Source organism: Myotis daubentonii, chromosome 4, assembly GCF_963259705.1.
Source record: "Myotis daubentonii chromosome 4, mMyoDau2.1, whole genome shotgun sequence".
Lineage (NCBI taxonomy): Eukaryota > Metazoa > Chordata > Mammalia > Chiroptera > Vespertilionidae > Myotis > Myotis daubentonii.
The window spans coordinates 104,401,744-104,420,698 of NC_081843.1; the positions used below are offsets into that span (position 1 = coordinate 104,401,744).

General features: G+C 47.2%; 1 protein-coding gene, 1 long non-coding RNA gene and 1 other non-coding gene across 5 annotated transcripts in view; 1 reads left to right on the plus strand and 2 right to left on the minus strand.

Annotated features, from left to right (window-relative positions):
• Positions 1 to 1,621: 1,621 nt before the first annotated feature.
• On the minus strand, positions 1,622 to 5,424 carry LOC132233693 (uncharacterized). The gene is made up of 2 exons (XR_009452694.1): positions 5,134 to 5,424; positions 1,622 to 2,794 (listed from the first exon to the last, which is right to left on the minus strand). It is a non-coding gene; the product is annotated as an uncharacterized LOC132233693 (long non-coding RNA).
• On the minus strand, positions 2,892 to 2,961 carry LOC132234009 (small nucleolar RNA SNORD123). Its single transcript, XR_009452837.1, has one exon. It is a non-coding gene; the product is annotated as a small nucleolar RNA SNORD123 (small nucleolar RNA).
• Positions 5,425 to 5,567: 143 nt separating the features above from the next.
• The window catches only part of SEMA5A (semaphorin 5A), a 397,867-nt gene continuing 384,479 nt past the window's right edge, over positions 5,568 to 18,955 (plus strand). For all 3 annotated transcript variants that reach the window (XM_059694805.1, XM_059694804.1, XM_059694806.1), the window contains exon 1: positions 5,568 to 6,031. The gene's annotated coding sequence lies outside the window, so the exon portion shown is untranslated. The remainder of the gene's footprint in view (positions 6,032 to 18,955) is intronic.

Below are 18,955 nucleotides of genomic sequence, written 5' to 3' on the forward strand. Positions count from 1 at the left end.
AGGAGGGTAGGGCAAGAAAGGTCACACACAGCTAGTTGTTGCTCCCTCTTACCAAGAACTTTCTTGGATTCCCACCTGCTGGGGTCCAACCCCAGCAGGTCCAGGGGTCCCCAAAGGTGTGGACGGAGTCGGCGAAGAAGGAATGACACGGAGATAGTGTTCAGTTGATCAGCAGCCTAGCCAGAATCTCTAGCCCGGATCTCCAGAGAGGTTCTGCTTCGGATTTCCAGCGAGGTTCTGTAGCCATGTTCCCTCGCTAGGTTCTCCAGCCAGGTTCTGTCCAGGCTCTCCAGTCAGGTTCAGTGTCCAGGTTCCAGTCAGGTTCTCCTGCCAATCTCTGTAGTCAGGTTCAGCCCAGGATCCCTTGCCATGTTCTCCCGCTAGGCTCTGTCTCTAGGCTCTGAGGCCAGTCCCTCTCCAGGATCCTCCGGCATGCTCTCTCCAGCGAAGTTCTTCTGTCTCTAGGCTCCGTGTAGGTTCTGTCTTCTTGATTCTGTTCTAAGTTCTGAGTGTTTCTGTCTTGTTACAACTGTATTTATACCAGTTGATTCAATCCTATCAATCTCTATTACAAAGGTTAGGGCGTTTCTTATCTCCATTCCAGGGAGAAAAGATTATGTAGTTTAAGCATGATTGTTTGTAGTTAAAGGGATTAATTACCCGCCTGGCACTTAGTTGAGGGGTTTTATTCCCTCCCTAACTTCAGGGGAAAATCCCTACCTGGGGATTCAACCTTTCTCAGAGAGGTGACCTTGGTTAAAATACAGCACCAAGAAGGTGAGCAAACATATTAAGAACCGTATGCCATATATGCCAGGTCCCTTGAAACAGTAAGGATGGACCGGCTCCCGGCACCCACCGATTTGCATCTTACTGACTACAGCTAAGTTTTAGGAAAGTTGCTTTTTTAAAAATCTTTTAAAGCCAGGCAGATTGCAATTCAAATAAAATCAGGTCCGTTATTAAGGATGATTGTGTTGTTGGTATAGTGGTATAGACCAGGGGCACAGGGAGACCTGTAGGCCAGTAAGAGTTGTTGGTGCTCCGGGTGAGCTGATATTCTGAATTAAGGAGGCAACGGTAGGAATGGAAAGGAGGAAGGATCTGAAATGAGAATTGACAGAAGGGTGACGGGATCCTTGACAGCTCATCTTCCCACTTATATGCTTCAGGAGACACTTTGCCTCCTGGTCAATTTCACTTAGCAGATATTCTTTTCAATTACCTCAAGGGCATCATGAGTTAATCTCCCTAGTAAACCATGGAATAAACTAAGGCAGAATAATTTGTATTTCTAAATCTATGTAGGATGAACATTATTTTTGAAAATTTATTTCCAAATGTACTTATTTCTCCCCAAATCTATTTTCAAACACAGTAATATAGAGGACATTGATTAATGGGTATCAAGCATATCTGTTATAAAAGCACAGCCATTCTTCACTTATAGACACTCAAGATATACACAAGGCTTCATGTCAGAAAATAACATTCGGGAAACCATATGGATGCTTTATCTCCATGCTACAAACCATCTGAATTTCCTCTAGGTATTCCAAAAATCTTTTAAACCCAACATTTTTCCTCTCTTCAGAACATACTTATAAAAAGGCAACTTGAGGTATTTTGAGCACAGCAATTTTATTGTAAGGGAATTGGGTTGCTAGAAAAATATATCAAGAAATTTAACAATAAAAACAAGGCAATAAAAAGAAAAATAACAAACAAAAAAGACAAGGCAAAAATATTTGCGGAGGTGGTTTTCACCTGTGGAGTGAGCTCTAGTCTAGAGAGCGCAAAGGTGAGAAAGCTCACCTGGGTTGGATGATGACCAGGTTGCTCTGTGCCAGCCTCTGTGGTACAGCTGGCAGGAGCAAAACGTTGCTGGCAGACATGAGAAGCTGGAAGCAGGCCCTGGGTGGGTGTGGGTGGAACTCAGACTTCAGAGAAGGGAGTGTGATGAAGTGTCCAGTGTCCTGACGGGCAGAGGGCTGGCCAGCAGGTGCCCTTGTGGTTGCCCTGGTCCTTCCCTTTAAGGTCCAGGACCCCACACTTTGTCTCATTCCCAGCTCCTTCTCAGATGTGCCATACTATTTTGTTTGTATTCTGTTTTAGTTTCTGGCTGTTGTTTTGAATAAAACTAGCCTGCTTCCCTCTGTCATAGGAGTGGGCTGCTACACTAAAGGGGGAGTGAGCATTTCTAGGGTTAAAAACCCTAAAGAACCCTGGTGCAGCTCAAGGGACTTGAGTCGGGGCTGATGGCTCCCTGAACTCTCCCTACTTGGTGATTCTTCTCTCAAGACTTTGGGGAGTATCACAGCATTATCTGTAGCCATATCATGAGTCTTTCAAATACTTAAAATAGTATATGAACAAAAACCAGCATGAGGCAATCTTAGTGAGGCATAAAAACTGCATGTCGTTTTATCAATGGCCATTTAAAGAAAAAAACTAATGGGGCTGATCAGAGGATCTAGCAGTTTTTTCAATTCTTAAATGCCATATCTTAAAAAAGGAAAACAGTAGAAAAAAGGAACACTTCTGGAGACTGTAATGGGTCCCTGGCTTGTTTGTAGGAAAATCCAGTTAAGATGTAAACATCCATAAGCCATGATTTCTGGACTGGGGTTTTTCATGACACTAATACAGTCCCGGGCGTTGTAAAGGTCACAGATACCGAGGTTTCCCTTGAAGGTCACTCCTGACCACAGCAGCGTCGGCAGCTCCACCAGGTGACATTCTCTGCAGCCCCCTCCCTGCGGCTCCCCTCCGAGGTGGCAGTTTATCGATGTAGCTGAAATTCCAGCACAAGGCAGAGACATACAGACAAGAAAAACGCCGTTAATTATTTCAGAGACAGAAGAGATCCTTCATTTGGCCACAGAAATGGAGGTGAATCAGGAAATGGATGGCGTTTTTCAGGTCACATGAATCAGCGCCCCAAAATTCATCATTTTCACCGAGTGCTTGGTTGGTGTTCCCATTCTTTTACATTGTGTGCATGGCTGACATAAAAATTTAGGGAGAGCCCTACGTTTATTTTTAAAAGAGAACTAAAGAGTTTTGTTTCGAAAGTATCACCTCTAATTCTATCATGTGATAAGAAGCTTACTGTAGGAACAGTGAGCAAATGTTAAAAAAACAAATAACAAAAACACACTCAGGAACTTCAGTTGGAAGAACGAAACACCTGTGGAGGCTTTAAAATAATTGCATTGCAGAGAGCCTACTTCTATGCTGGCCCCTGAGTACTCACATCACCTCCTTTCTCTTTCAGAGCTTACAAAGGACACACCTAGGGCAGGTTCCTTTAAAGTCCAGGTGAAGTGAGGGTAGCTCAGGAAAGTTAAGGAACTTTCCCTAAGTTGCAAGGTGAAATCAATGGACCTCAGATGAAGGCCATTTCATTGTAAGGACGCCCTCTAATTTACTCTTTCGTTTCTCATCTGTCCCCAGTATTAATTTGTAAATCATTATCATTAAACATACATATTTTAACAATGCTTGGGTGTAGCCTGTAAACTGCCCATCTAGTTGACCTCTCTCCTCCACATACACATAAAGTTACATAATTTATTGAGCTAAACGTTAGCTTATCAGCCCTGGGTTATGGTGTAGAAAGCTATTTTCTTCCCACGGCTAAGCTCTCTGTATGCCAAGATTTTTTTTTTTAAGTGTACACACCTTTAACTGTAATTCTGAAAGCCAAGGGCAAGGATTAATTACACATCGGGATCTTTACTTCCGTCTCCCTTTGCCCTGGCGGCTGGAGGCTCCAAAGGTACCCAAGCACCCAAGGGCTGCAAAGCCAGGAGTAAGGCAATGCCCTCCCTCCCCTCCCCCCCCCCCCCCAAACCAGGAGCAGAGCAGCCAGGCTAGACCTTGGCAGCCTCCTCCTCCCAGGGTGCCTCCTCCTCCCAGGGCGTTCCTAGGCCTCTGTGCCACGTAGGCAAGAGAATCGGAATGTCAGGAATGGAGCTAGTGCCCCTCATGCCAAGCGCAGAACTGTTAAGCTGTTCACTAAGGTCCCCAGGAGCCAGGCAGCTGCCAGGCCTGAGTGCCCCCAACTCAACCCAGGGAAGAATGCTTCTCCAAGAGGCTCCCAGCTACTGACATTTCCTCCCGAGTGAGGCCTTGAGTACCCAGGCAGCTCAGCCCCAGAGAGAGAGAGAGAGAGAGAGAGAGAGAGAGAGAGAGAGAGAGAGAGAGAGAGAGAGATATTGGAGATTTTGGGCTGCACTAGGCTTCTAAGAAACCTTCAGGATTGCTTTCATTTAATTCTTTTATTAAAAACTATTTCTACAAAGTAAAAATTCAATGTCAATTTGTATTTCTATCGTCTTTCTCTTGGATATGACAGGCTATGACACACCTTCCAGCCAGTGGTGGGTTCTCTGTTGCACAGATGAGCTCAATTGCACAGTAATGGGCATACTGGCCCCTTTCCAGTATGGGGTATGTCCACACCCGCTCTGGGGCCATTCGTGTGTGGGTCACAGGGACATCCTATGTCACTAGCTAAGAGAGGCCCGCGGCGGGGCGTCCACGTGTTTCCCTATGCAGGGGAACTTGAAAGCCACCCTCAGAGGCCCACGCGGAGACAAAAGGGCCCAGAGATACTGTCCCCACCCTCACCCAGAGGAAAAGGGACAGGCGCTGCTCTTCGGAGTTCTGAGCAGATGCTTTGCTAAAAAGTATCAAATTCTAGGAGTCTTGAAAGGTACTTTAATGAATCTTTTCACCTGAGTACTTGCTCCATAGATCCCAAAGAGTCTGCAAAAGTGCAACAAGTAACATTTGGCCCCAGAATTGGACGAACTAACCTTGTCCATCCAGGAGCCCCTCTCTTAGTGCTCAGCTGCCTCCCTGGGTCATCTGCTCTGTTCCTGTCTCTGATTGAACTCCGCTGAAATCGACCCAAACTAGGCGGGAGGCTCACCCCACAAGTCGCTCCTCCGAGAACCCGCAGCGACTCTCGTGGTCTTTAAGGAGTTACCAGTTCAGAGCCCGCAAGAGGATGTCACACAAAAAGGAAAAAACAAAAAATCACACATCTCGGGAGTCCGAGAGGACTTTGCGGCCCCCGCCCACCCCCACACCGCACGGCCGATTCGGCCGGGATCGCACACGTACCTGGAGCGGAGGCCGGGAGAGTGGACGCGCCACGTCTAGGTCTCGGCCCGCGCCGCCTCCGACCCTTTATACTGCGCTCCCCACCCCACCCCACCCCACCCCCACCCCCACCCCCACCCCCAAAGTAGCCACGTCCGAGCGGCGGGACAGGCGCGGGGAGCCACCGACGGTCCGCGCGAGGGGGCGGGGGGAAGGAAGCCCCCCGAAGGTCCAGGCTGGGGCGCACGGCACCAGGGAGGCCAAGTGGGGCTCCTGGGGTGCAGGGGTGCCCGGGGAGCCGAGGGGCCCGGGCCTGGGCAGGGGCGGGGCCGGGGGCGGGGCTCTGGGAGGCCGGGCCGGGTGGAGCGCTCGGGTTTCAGTCCGAGGAGGAGGCGCGGCGGGGCGGGGCGGGCCGGGCCGGGGGCGGGGCGAGGCGGCCCCGCGCTCCCGGCTCGCGCTCCCCGCGCCGCTCGACTCGCGGGGAAGGAGGCGCCGGAGGCAGCTGCTCTTGCCGCGCCCGCTCCCGTGCGCTGCCTTCCCATCGCGGGTGGGCTCTGCCGTCCTCCACCAGCCGCGGCCCCAGCCGGGCGGCGGCTCCCGTCCTCCACCCCTCCTCCGCGGGGGCAGCCCGGTCCTGGTGACCCCTCCCGGGGGCTCCCTGGCGGAGCTGGTTGGGACACTCAACTTTGCCCCCTTGCCGTCTCCCCCGCTGGGAACGAACCTGCTTTCCTCCGGGCCGGCCGCTCACGCCGGCGCCCCCAGCCCCGAGCGCATAAGCGGGGTACGGCTCTGAGGAAGTGGCCGGGGGCGGAGGCGGCTGCTGCCTCGACTTCCCCGGTCGGGCGCTGAAGAGGACCCTACGACCGCTCCGGGGCTCCGGGCGCCGGGTAACTGGCCCGAGGAGCGCGCATCCCACCTGGTAAGCGACCCCCTGCCCCATCCCTGAGTGGCCGCGCTGCTGGCGGGACCCGGGGCGGCCGTGGCGGGCGGGCGGGTCCTGTGGATCGGGGCAGGGGCGGTCTGCAGGCCGGAGCCGGGTCAGCGGGAGGTGGCGCGCACGGGATTAGAAGGACACCTTCCCCGCGGGGGGTCCCCCTGTGGCGCGAGTGCACCAGCTGGAAGTTTGTGTCCCTGCCTCTGCCGAGGCCTGAGCGTGCAGAGGTGAGGAGCGGACGCGACCCTCGGGGCGACCGGTCGGTGGGCGACCCCCACCCCGCACCTCGGGACGGTGCGCAGTGGCAGTGTGCCCGCCCCGGCGCGCCCAGGCTCGCATGGTCTGGAGCGAAGGGCAGGGGTCCGGGTAGCCGGGGCTTCGCGGGCTCGGAGCCGCTGCCTGGCAGCCTCCCGGCGGGGGCAGCTGTTTCTGGTTTAGTTCCAGCGGTTTGGAGGCGCACGTGCGGAACTGGGAGGCAGTGGGACTTGGGCTCAACTCCGCCGAGCGCTTTGGTTAAGGAGGGAGATGGAGGCTGGGGGCCGCCCTGAGCGCCGCGGCCGGGGAGGACGGCCTGGAGGACCCCATGGGCCGCAGGCTGGCGAGTCCCTTGCCGCGAGCATCTCTCCGCCACTGCACGGATTTCGCATCCTCTGGCTCAGGGTTTCGGGGCCGAAGGAGATCTGGGTCGCGGAGGAAACGGGTCCTCCCAAGATGTGTGAGGGAACCCCCGCGGGGAGCGGTGCTCCCGGGACGCCCAGTGCGGAGCCTCACGCAGATCCCCATCCCCCCGGCTTTGGCGGGAAGCGCCTTCACCTCCTCGCCCCTTCCTCGCTTTGTACCTGGATGCAGCCGCTCAGAGTTGGGATTTAACTTTCCTGCGCCCGCGGCGTCCCGGGGATCCCCGGAAGGGGGCGCTGAGAGCGAGCGCTGGGAGCGCAAGAAGAGAGGATGCTGAGAGCTGCGACTAGGTCCTGGGTGAGTGGGTGGGGGGTCCCAGTCAGCAGACAGCGGGACCAGGCAGGTCTGGCAATAATGTCATAGGGGAGGAGGGGGGCGGCAGCTGATCTGTTGACCAGAGGGAGCTGTCAGCATTGTTAGAAGAAGGGACAGGAAAGGTGGTTGCCAAACACAAGTCCTTTAAATAGAAAGGTTCCTTCCAGAGACAAACATATCGCCGCAAACTCTTCTCGTCTGTGCATCTGTCTTCCTCCCTGTGACGACTGTCTTTACTCAGAAAAAAAAAAAAAAAAAAAGAAAACCGAAATTGCATGAAGGTAATCTGAGTTAAGTTTAATACTGACATAAAGTTCTGTTCCTCGGGAGAACATTCGTTAACATGCCAGGAGTTACAAATGATCATTGCAGCCTGTTTTTAAGGAAAACAACCGTATGTCACCGTTAGCTTCTCCAGAAGAGCTCCATCATCATGACCAAGTTTGGGAATAGCAGATAGTATGTTATTAATTATAGTTAGTCTCTCCTAAGGAGGCCCAGAAAGACAAAAACAGACTTTACTAGGGAAGGTTTTAAACATCCAATGAGCATTGCTAAATTAATTGTTAATTAATGCCAGTTTTATTATTGAAGAGTGAGTAAATTTTATCTTGCACTATTTTGAGTGACCAGTTCACAGTTTCAGTTCGGGCAGATAATATGTTGTGCATTACTAAATAACTTTTTCTGGTGTATGCCTGTGTTTATGCCAGAGGAAACATAGACATATATTATTTTACCCCCAAAGATTTATATCCATGCTTGTTTGTAATAAAAAAAGTACAGTGTAACAGCTTGGGTCACTTGAAAGACAGATTTCATTTTGCTTGAGTTTCTCTCTTGTGAAATCTTGGCCACAAGATAGCAGTTCTCCTGGGTGTCTCATGGTCTGACTCCCGGAACTGCGGGGTGATGAACTAGTTAGGACCTGCTTTTACATGCTTTTACTAGTACCCACTTTTCTTAACGGGGAGAGGATGGATGATGCTAATCATTTTATGCCTTTTACGAATTGTTCTAACGGATTTGATGGTTTTAATGGCAAACAGCTGGGAGATCCCTGCTGGGAGCAAAGACTTTGGTCTCCGGGGGTGGTCAAGCTTGTCTCTGTCCAAAAGATGCTTCTGAGATGTTCCGAATTTGGTAACAATAAACCTGTGTTCTTCACTGCCCTTTCCTTTTAAAATTACTTCTTCACCACGGCTGGATAGAGTGAAACATAGGAGCGTCCAATGCTGCGGGGTCCGTGGGATCTAGGAATACGTGCACATTCATGGAAACGTTGGCTTCAGTGTCAGAGCGTTCATGGACCTTCCGAAGCCCCATCCTTGGCTTTGCAGTGAGGAATCTTGCTTCACAGTCACTTTAGACTCTTGGTCAGGGATTAATGTTAAAACCAACAAACTTTTCTCTCCGTTGTACGCCGACTCCTTAAAATAACAGATGCCAGCTCCTTGAGACTACATTAGTAGAGGGAGCTGCTTAACGGAACCATTGCATAGTTTTTCATTAACTTGGTGATTATTTTTTTAATGATTCCAAATGTCTTTTCATGTTGTTGTCAAGTCATTGAAATTGAAGCTTTGCTTCTCATACACATACACGTCCAGCCAAAGGTACCCCAAACTAATCCCTATGAAGAGGTTTGGATTACAAACCATATAGCGTGCAGGTAGAACAAATCAGTTAGTTAATAATACGTCCCAGTTAAGAAATCCATTTCTGTAGTAGCATGTGTCCAGTGTAGCAGAAAAATCTCACACCCCTCAGTACCTCCTCCATAATTCCCGGTTCTATAATTATACCAAATTTGTATTTAAAAATGCCTCTGAAATTGTTGCTATAGTTACTCAAAGTGCTTAGGGTATAATTATAACACCAAGGTGACCGATTTTTATGTTTAGTGTTAAATAATTTTTAAACGTAAATTACAGTGTCTAACAAATTGAGCTACAGCAGAGTGCAAAGTGTGTAAGTGGGACCTTGTACATTTCCGCCCACCTGCATCTTTTGGCAAATTTAGAGAAAAGTGAACCTTTTTCTTGAGTCCTAAGATGAGTGTATATATGTGTTTTAAGTTGTTTATATTCTATGTTCTCTTAGTGACAACACAGATATTTTCACATATGTAATACCAGCAACCTTTTAAAATCGAGACACAGAAGTTTTCTTGAAAATTGATGGTTTTTTATCACCCTGCCTGCTGCCTTGTGGAAATGACCTACCATAGATAGGGACAATCGGCTGTCTCTGATTCCTGTACAAGTTGATTGCATCCTAAAGATAAATTCAACAGGTGAGGAGTTGCTCTTTGGCAAGCAGGTTGATGAAACACCTTTTGCCTTTTGGTATGCTCGATACGTATGTCACTTATTTCTTTGATGTGAATTCGTCAAGTCGTGGTTATCTGATATATAAAATCAATTTCTAACAGCAAGAAAAGGAGAAAAAAATACGAGTGCACCAGAATATACATAGGTAAAGTTTTCACTTTCCATGAGCCTCCCCCACACTTGTTTTGTTCAGAATTTAAGCCACACAGGACAAAGCAAATGCAAACTCCGTCCAAGAGAAGGTAGCATACACTAAGTCACTTATTATAAATTACTGGTATTGACACAATTACTCTTTGCCATTTGAAGGTTCTAGAGCTAAGGAAACCTGGCTCTGAATTTCAGAAGAGTATTTTGAAGCCAGGCAACTTCAAAGACAAGTTATATTTCACCTGGTGCATGACATTTAAAACAGGATTAGCCCAACAGAACATTTTCTCCTAGGAATTGCTGTTGTCTTTTTTTACCCCTTCTTTTTTGTCCAAGATTAATGGTTGTTTGACAAGAGCAAAGATGAACACACTTTATTTCCCTTTTCTAAGTTTTAAAATATATTGGCATTTGAAAAAAAAATCATTTCATTCTTTATTTTTTATCTTATACAATAAAATTGGTTTCTGATTAATACAAAAAAAGTGTTATGCTTTAAGAGAATACATTTTAAGGGTGAACTTCTTTTATTTCTGGAAGGCCATGAGCTCACTAATCTTTTATCTTCTCATCTTTCACTAGCTGTCACTGTGTCTCTATGGAATTGGCTAGCCTACCATTTGTAGAATGATGAGGAAGTATACCCATAAAATTTTATTTTATGTTGCATTTTTATGTACATTTTGAGAGTAGATCACATTACTGTAACAGGTAATGCAATTGCAGATATGTATGATAAGTAATCAGAAGAGTGATGCTATCAGAAACCAACTGTACTGGGGACATAATACTGTATTTGCTGAGATGTGAAATTAAATAAGTTCTAGGCAAGTGACAATCAGGATTGAGCAAGGACAAATTGTTCACAGGAAATAGAGCCTCTTCTCAATCACTTCACACTCACCTAACAGTGATCTGTGAGGTGCCTATGCAAGAAAAGCAGAGCCAAGAAAAAGTCACGAGGAGAATTCTGCTGAGCAGTTTCCTGTGAGCTCTCTGGAAAATGGTTAGTGCTTGGCTAAAACTTCCCCGAAGAGATGCATTCCTCATAAAACCGAGTCCAGATAAAATTCCACGCAAAGAACTCCCCTTCTTGTAAAAAACAACAACCCTGGAGATGTGACTCAGCTTGGAGAAGGCTTCCCACGCTGTCCTCAGTCAGCCTTGGAGGCTGCCTGCTGCCGGGACTGCTCACGCGGGCTGTGGAGAGAGCACCTCCGAGGCCAGGGACACGTATGGTTGGACCTCCTGCAACCAAGTGGGTTTTAGAATCACACTGGCTTCTGCGGTTTCCTTTACAAGACTGAGATTTAGATCTGCCATAAAACTTTACCAATTGTAAAGCCAGAACATTGTTTGTGCGTGGTGACATAAAGCAAAAAGAACTGCCGTGGACGTTAAACGTCCCTTGTCCAGCGGAAAGTGTAATAAAGCCATTGTTCATGCCAGTTGACATACAAATATGAACTAAAGGAATTGCTTCTAGGATGTCTGTCTTGTAAATTCTTGTGTTTTCTGGCTGTGAACTTGACTTTTAGAAAGGTAGCACTAGAAAGCTTAGAAAGCTGGGCAGAATAAATACCACAAGCCCACGGTTTAATAGAGCTGGTTGCCTAATCGGGCAGGGAGCCTGGAGAGGCCTACACCTGACTGCACTCACTGGCCAGGGAGAGGTCCCCAGGGTTCAGGCCTGCCCTGGTGGAGAGATGTCAGCAGTGGTGGACAAATTCCTGGCTAGAACTGGGCAGAGGGGAAGCGTGGTGTGGGTAGCAGCAGTGGACAGTGGCATACCGGGCCCGCTGTGACTCGGGAGTGTCGGATAGAGGTCCTGTGAGGGCCCTGCCCAGAGTTTGTGGGTGGAATGTATGAATGGGCTTGGGGATGTCAGTGGTGGGTCAGAATCCATGTGTGCCTGAGGTCTGTGGGACCTTACAGAATCAGGGCCTGGAAAAGATGAAGAGGGTGTGGAGACCAGAAGTCTGGCAGGACTTGTCTACAAGAGTGGTTAGGATGTTTGGTTACCAGGGCAGGGCCTTGGGAATGATGACACAAAACCCATTACAGGAACTAAATTCTGATGTGGAGAACAGCTCAAGCGTACAGCAGGACTGAGGTCCCTGAATTTGGATGTCAGGATAGAATCAAGCTAGCAGGACTGCTGGCCTGGGAGTGTGGGTCCAAAGCTTAAGTGCAGGATGATCCTTGGGCTGGAGACCTGCAGTGGGGACTGAACTGGTTCAATGGGCAAGTGGGGGTGCGGGCGAGGCCGCTGTGCACCTGAGCCGGGGACATAGGAAGAGACTTGTGGGACCATGACTCCCTGACCTGAGTTGGCCTGGCTGCTGTCCCTCCCTCCTGACTCCAGGCCCTCCCACCTCCTTCTAGCCTTTGTGTGTTCTCTTCCTTCTGCTGGGGAGGTTCTCCCTCCACTGTCCTTGATAGCTCACTGCTTCTGGATCTCCCTGCTTTGAGGGCATCTCCAAGCCACACTGTCTAAAGTTGCATTCCCTCTTGCCTCTCTTCCTTCAGCCTCCCCTTCCTCTTCATAGCATTTTGCATCACCCACCACACTATTGATTTCCTCAGGTCTCTCACCAATAGAGGATGTAAGTTTAGGGGACAGACAAGGCTGTCATATAGTGTCTCCGGTGCTGCAATAGTGCCTGGCACACATGTGGCTCTCGGTCCATGTGTGATGCGTGAATGGATCAATAAATGCCTTTATGTAGTCTATAAACAGTACAGACTGCACAATAGTTTCCCAGATAAAGGACTGTGGCCATGGGAGCTAAACACTAATTATATTCTTTAAATGGAGAAAAATGTTTCAAACCCCGCCCCCCCCCCCCCCCCCCCCCCCCGCAAGCTGATTCATTAGCCTAGTCTTGAAATACAAATGCCTTTGTAAGCCAAGGACTGTATATACTTCATATATGCTAATTCAGGGCTATTTGCACAGTAAGTAAATGCTTGTTAAATGAATGGATGACCTTGCTTGAGTTAGAAATTAGCATAAAAACACTTTATGTGTATTAAAACATTTTATGTATATTAAAAAAATAAAAGAATTGAAACGCAGGGGTGTTGTCTTAGTTAAAACAGCAGCCCTCGACTCCCCTGCCCCCACACACAAAAATTCCAAAGAACGCATTGTGTTCTTATTATGTATTTTGACACATTACAGATATTTTAGAAATTCTAGAGTATATTAGAAATATGGCAGGCTTTCTTATTTTATTTCTATTATTAGGCCAATAAGCCTTGTCACTTAGTTGGATTTATGGATTTAATAAGCTGAGACAGATGTGTGGATAAACACAGTGTAGGATAGCCATACAATGGACTACTATTCAGCAATAAAATGAGCTCATGCTGCGATATGTGTGAACTTCAAAACGCCATGCTTAGTGAAAGCAGCCAGTCACAAAAGACCATGTATCCCGTGGTTCCACTTATATGAAATGTCTAGAAAAAGTAACACATGAGAGACAGACAGCAGTAGATTCATGGTAGCCCGGGGCTTGGGATGGGAATGGGGCACCGCAAATGGGTGACTGGTTTTTTTGGGATGATGGAAATGTTCTATCACCGGATTGTGGGGATGATCCATGCAACGCTTCACTTACAGAAATCATTGAAATTGTACACTTGCAATGTGTTGATTTTATGGGATATAACTTACACCTCAATAGAGTTGTTAAAAAATGAATCTGGGGCATAACCGCTAAAGGTAGTGGGCGTTAAACTGCCAGTGGCCTAAACAGGGTCTGCTGCATTCTCTGGGAACTGGAGTCCGTGTCTCCAGGATTGTCACAGAGCCTGGTGCTGAGGCTGTCAGATGCTGGGATGAGCAGCAATGCTTTGATGCGGAGGATGTGTGTCAGAGCTGGGTCTCTGCTAGGAAAACAAGCAAACCCAGGTTGTCTCCAGATGAGCCCACATAACCGAACTTAATCAGGCCATTCGACGAACCAGCCATCCTCGCCTGTTTGGTTCACTCCAACCCTTGTCACATGTTCGAGTATACTTCTCTCCTGCCACTTTCATCTGCCACTTCTATTCTTGCAAGGTCAGGGGGGACACGCTGGAGAACAGAATCTCCTGGTCCCATTAGGGCTACGGGGTACTGCTTGGCTCAGCACGCGATGCTGCTCTCCTGTGCAGGGGAACGTCCAGGGAGCCTGCTCTGTAGCCTTGTGCACTTTCTCAGCAGAACTCTGGCTCCTGCAGGTGAGGCGCACGACTGCCAACAGCCAGACCCAGGGGCAGAAGGCAGGTTTTTCAATGCCCCGAGTTTGAGTACTTAAAGGGGCATGTGCTCTTTTTCTGCCTTTGTAGAAGAGGTATAGAATCACTTCGAGCTTTTTCTGTTCTGCTTTGCCATGTTTTGCAGTTCAAGTACAGCTGAAATGAGACTGTGGGTAGAGGGACATGGGGATTGCCTGTAATTGCCTTGCTCCACTGCTGTCTCAGCGTGGAAGTGACTTTAGTTCTCCCCTCTTGTTTATCACTACTTGCATCTGTTTAGTAGTGTGTTCACATCCTTTCTGCCCCCTGCCTCGGGGCTTCCTCAGGTCTCTTCCGGGCACCATCCTCTCCCCACACCAGTTGGTTTCCCTGTGGGAGTGTTTACTTTGGCACAGATGTCTGAGCTCCAGATATCCCCGCCTGGCCTTCAGGGCTCTCGTGCATCTCCCCGTTAGTAATACAGTATTTTGATCCAGCCCTGTGATGTTTCCAGCAAGCATTTTTGATGGTGTCTAATTTCGTCAGTCCTTGTATGCAAAATTCAAAAATTCAGTAGTTGTATGCAAAATTGAGACCAATAGAGTTTAAATCCTTGTGCCACACTTTTTTTGACCTCCTGCCGATGTAATTTTGGACTAGCTTGTTCTGAACTTGCCTCCGCCCACCCTTGCAGCCTAACCTAGCACAAATTAGGAGCAGAATTTATAAAATGCCCATGTTTTTTCTATTACCACCAATCCTAAATTATTACTCACCCTCAGTGAGCGGTCAGGCGTTGTTTATGAGATACCATGAATATTGAATGTTTCCTTCTGCATGTCACATGGCAAAGGAGTAGCTGACATTTTTATTTTTGATGTCACTTTGGATAGTTTTAGTTGCTCAATAAAATACTGTTTAGGTTGGAATTCTTTGTGTGTGTGTGTGTGTGTGTGTGTGTGTGTGTGTGTGTATGTGTGTGGTTTTGTTTTCTTTTATTTCCTATGAGTTAATGTTCTCCAGATTTCAAGGAGAACTAGTTGGACATTCTATTAAACAGACTGACTGGTTACTCGATTAGAAAAATGTCCATGTTGCCAGGCCATATATTTAGTTTTGAAACACAAGGAATAAGAAAACGATGCAATTTTCTCTTGTTTTAAGACCTCCTTTAGAGGAATTGTTGATTTGTATTGGATGTGATAGCTGGAGTTGATCATAATTAAAGTAACACGTAGTGTTATATACAGGCTTATTGAAGACGTTGTCCTAAGTGGTGAAAATGTATTAGATCATTACTTTAGATGATTTTACTTTTTTCTAACCATTTCCTTTCCTGGAAAGCTTCCCAATGTTAACATCGATACTGATTCTGGACACTCTAAAATGAATAGGGTCCTAAGTTCCTTCTGGCAGGCTGGGCCTCGGGGAAGAGCCAGGACTGTTGACTGCATAGGCCTGCAGGGCTGTGTGCAGTCCCTTCTTCCCTGCTGGAACCTCCTCACCTCTTGTTGTTTCTCTGAAATTAAAAATTGGAGCATATTTGGCATCAGGTCAGTGAAGGAAAACTCTTCTAAAGTTTGAGCTGGGGGTTAAAGGTAGGCAGTTCATTCATTTAAATTTAATATTTCTGGGCTGTAAATATAGAAGAAAGACCATGTTCTTTCTTCAGTAGGAGTCCAGTGCCCAGATATTGAGCTTTTGCTCAAGATAAAGTGACCAGATGTCCAATGTGGAAGGAGAGGACTGGACTGTGGTTGCCTGTCCTTTTTGATAAGGCTGCTCCTCAGACATCCTTTGATGATGTTCCCCCCCTCCCCCATATCTGAGGGATTCTCCATTTCTCCCTCCTTGCCATTATCCTCCTGCAGTCAGTTTCTCTGCTAATCCAACAGCCTTTTAATTATTATGTTCCTCTTTCACTAGAAAGGTTTGAGTCAGGCTGAGCTCCAAGTAACTTCTCATTGACCCTTTATTTCTGATAAGACCCAGCCCTCTCCCTTCCCTTTCCCTTCACTGCTATAATGCCCTTCACCATGTCAAAGGGTGTTTGCTTGGTTTTGCATCTGTGTCTGATATTGTCCCATGTCTCCAGTACCTGGTTCTTTGCTATGGGGATTCAGAGTTGCTGCTGCTATGACAGGGACTCCGTAGGCATGTTCTTTTTCCCAAAGATTGTTCCTGGGCTGCTTCATGTTGGCTCATTTGGACCAGACCTCATCTAGGTCACTTGTGGGGATGTGAGGGCTATTGAGTTACATCCCAACATTTGCTTCCCATTTGGTACCTGCTTATGAGGAGAGAAGCACTTGCCACAAGGCAGTAGGACCTCCTTCATTCCTCAGTCTTGCCTCATGGGAAAGATCTGAAGCCTTGGAGCTATGCCTCTTGAGGCCCTCCCTCCTCTCCAACGTTGAGTCTGTTTCACTTCCTGGGCCTCTGGCTACACTGCAAAGGTGGTGCTGGGCAGGTGGGGCTGCCTGGACCCAGGTGCTTGGGATGAAAGTATTTCTCATTCTACTTATCCATCCTTGTTCCTTTTTTGTTTGTTTATATTTATTTTTTGCAATGCACATCTTAAAGCTGTGTTTTTCTCTACAGCTTTCTGTACTGAAAATGCCACCCTTGAAAGTAAAGTGTGCAGTGGTCAAGAGGGTGGGGCTGGAGGTGGGGCTCTGCAAGTCCACGCAGTACACATTGGCTGTCAAGGCTTTCAAAGCAGACTCCAAAATCAGGCCTAGAGCCAAATTTATTCTCTGCCAGCAGTGATGGAATCCTAGGTTCTATTACCAGCCTGTGAAAAGAAATCATTCAAGAAATCGCAAGCTGGCAAGTAAGAATTGCAAAGATTCATTAACTTGAAAGCTGATGCCTACAAATATTATTTAGCTTTGGACATTTTCCCCAGGTCCACTTGCTGGGTTTCCATCTCATGGAGGCTTATCTTGGTGCAGATCTTAGGGGACACGTGCCAGAGATGATGTTAGAGAAGGGTCTTCCGGAGGTCCCACACCTCCCTCATCCCTGATCCAAGAATCTGTGTCATAAGGTCACGTCTCTAGACTTGGACTTTAATTGCTAAAGCTATAAACCACAGTTAGGGCAAGAGAGGGGAACAGTACATCTTGATCGTGCTCAGATACCTGTCCATTAAAATACTTTGAAGGTATATTTTTAAAAGAGTATCAACCAATGAACTAATTGTTTATTGTGATAGGCTCAATGATATTAATGATCTGCATGTGGCTCATGTCTAAAGGGAAGATTGACTTGACCAATATGGGGAAGAGAATACAGAGAATACCACACTTTAAGTTTTGGGCTGAGAAAAGGGTTATTTCCCAATATCTAGATACTATTTAAAAGTGACTTTGAAAAAAATATATCATGGAAATTATAACAGAAAATAACTCACTCCAGGTTCAAACACAGTTTAGAAGTGTATAAGATCTTTGTTTTGGTTGGTAGAGGGGAGTAGTCCAGGCTTTGGGGTGAGTTTGGGAAAGAGAACAACTGTTAAACCTTCTTCATTTGATCTTTGTGACCTTGAGAGTTCCTTCATAATCTTTTAGAGAACGTTTTTCTTCTCATAGCTAATTACTTTGCTCTGCTGTTTCAAGGGGGAAAAGAATCATCAGGACCTCTTAGCCAGTGAGCATTCATTAAAGGAGAAACTCATAAAGGTGCAGCTCTTATTTTATAATTCTCCAGAGCGTCATCCACAGGCCACCAGATCCTGTGCTCCTTCAGAAGGCCCAGCTCCATTGGTGGGTTGATTTGAGGTCGACATGAAGGAGAGGAGCAGAAAGGAAAGGATCACCCTGAATCATGGAGAGCCCTCTGAGCTCCAGAGAATGCTGGTCCCATTTAGTCTGTTTATTCCTTTTAATGAAGTCCACTCTGGCTTCTTCTGTCCTCCTCCTGCATCTGAGACAGCAATCACTATTTTCAAAAGCAGCTGTGGTTCTGATCCTTCCCACAGCAAGTTTGCGATCGGCAGGCGAGCATTATCATGAAGTATGTGACACAATTTGGTGTGGGGATGGAGCCCCATGGACTGGCACCTGTGGCCCATAAAACATGGCTATAAGTCCACTTCCCATGACCTGTAACCAAGAGTCTCTTTAATGGTGGGCGGGCATGAACCTGGATGCAGTTCTGGATTTGCTACTAAGTGCCTTTCAATGGCATTTTCATTACCCCTCTCCCCAAGAAATCTGGCTTTGGGGCCAGATTTCCTGCCTTGAGTTTGTTGGAGACTGTGCTGGGAGCGGGAAGAAGGGTTGTGAATGGAGGCGTGGCAGTCATTCTTAGGAGGCCTGGACCAAGGACGTAATTAGTAAGTGGCTCAGGTTGGGGGCTGATGTGCAAGGCCCCATAGGGTCAAGTGGTGTTGGTGGATTCTCCTTTTTTTTTTTTAAAAAAAATAAAAAATTGTTGATTTATTTTAGAGAGAAGGAGAGAGAGGGAGAGAGGGGAACATTGGTTTGTGGTTCCACTTATTGATGCTTTCATCAGTTGACACTTGTATGTGCTCTGACCAGGGATCGAACCCACAGCCTTAGCTTATGGGGATGAAGTCTGAGCTACCGGCCAGGGCCTGGTGGGTTCTTCTTTAATTGCACTGTTGAGTGAACACGGGGTTGGCTGCCAGGCTCATTGAAGCCTGCAGGGGTAAACTTATGAAAGCAAATCGCATGCACTTTGGGAAGGCTGCTTGCTGGAAGGGGCATGGGCTGCTCCTAGTGGTTTTTATGTCTCTTCAGGAAAAGGCTACCGGGTTTTTAAAACCTACCTGTTGGGATACATTTTGACTTTTGGCAATTAGCCATTTTGCCTGATAATGGCATTGCGACCCAAATATGTCACATGTTGTGTCAGATATTTAAAAAGCCCCTGTGCAGGGATCATCAGCGCCAGTCAGACCCATCGCTTGTGTCTTTCCTATATGTGGGAAGGAAAAGGTTTTGTAGATGTATTTCTATATAAGAGTTTGGCATTGGACTTTTAAAGATTGGTAGACAGCTAATGGAATTTATATGAACACATAATTAGAGGTACATATAAAATATACTTGTTTGAAATGTTTGGCTTTTTTGAGCAATTAGGAAGTTGTCAGCTGTTTCCTTTCCCCATATTAGCTTCCAGATGATTAATTGGATTGTTTAATTAAATGCTCCACATTTAAGTGGAGTGGAGGCCCAGG